Genomic DNA, 858 nt, shown 5'->3' with positions numbered 1-858 from the left:
TTTGATTTTCAGTTGCTTGGGGACAAGCAACAATTTAAGTTTGGTGTTGTGATGAGCGGATAATTTATACGCTTTTTGACATTGTTTTTAGTATGTTTTTAGTAGGATCTAGTTACTTTTAAGGATGTTTTTAATAGATTTTGTGTTAAATTCACATTTCTGGACTTTACTATGAGTTTGTGTGTTTTTCTGTGATTTCAGGTATTTTCTGGCTGAAATTGAGGGACTTGAGCAAAAATCAGATTCAGAGGTTGAAAAAGGAATGCTGATGCTGTTGGATTCTGACCTCCCTGCACTCAAAGTGGATTTTCTGGAGCTACAGAACTCGAAATGGCACGCTTCCAATTGCTTTGGAAAGTAGACATCCAAGGCTTTCCAGCAATATATAATAGTCCATACTTTGGCCAATAATTGATGACGTAAACTGGCGTTCAACGCCAGCTTTCTACCCAAATCTGGCGTCCAGCGCCAGAAAAGGATCCAAAACCAAAGTTGAACGCCCAAACTGGCACAAAAACTGGCGTTCAACTCCACAAATGGCCTCTGCATGTGCAACACTTAAGCTCAGCCCAAACACACACCAAGTGGACCCCGGAAGTGGATTTATACATCAAATACTTACTCATGTAAACCGTAGTAGCTAGTTTATTATAAATAGGACCTCTTACTATTGTATTTGATATCTTTGGATTACCTTATGATCCTTTGATCACGTTTTAGGGGGCTGGCCATCTCGGCCATGCCTGGACCTTCACTTATGTATTTTTAACGGTAGAGTTTCTACACTCCATAGATTAAGGTGTGGAGCTCTGCTGTTCCTCAAAGATTAACGCAAAGTACTACTGTTTTCTATTCAAT

This window comes from Arachis ipaensis, chromosome B09 (genome assembly GCF_000816755.2).
Source record: "Arachis ipaensis cultivar K30076 chromosome B09, Araip1.1, whole genome shotgun sequence".
Taxonomy (NCBI): domain Eukaryota; kingdom Viridiplantae; phylum Streptophyta; class Magnoliopsida; order Fabales; family Fabaceae; genus Arachis; species Arachis ipaensis.
The sequence above is the reverse complement of the archived record's forward strand: the minus strand, read 5'-3'. Positions refer to the sequence as shown.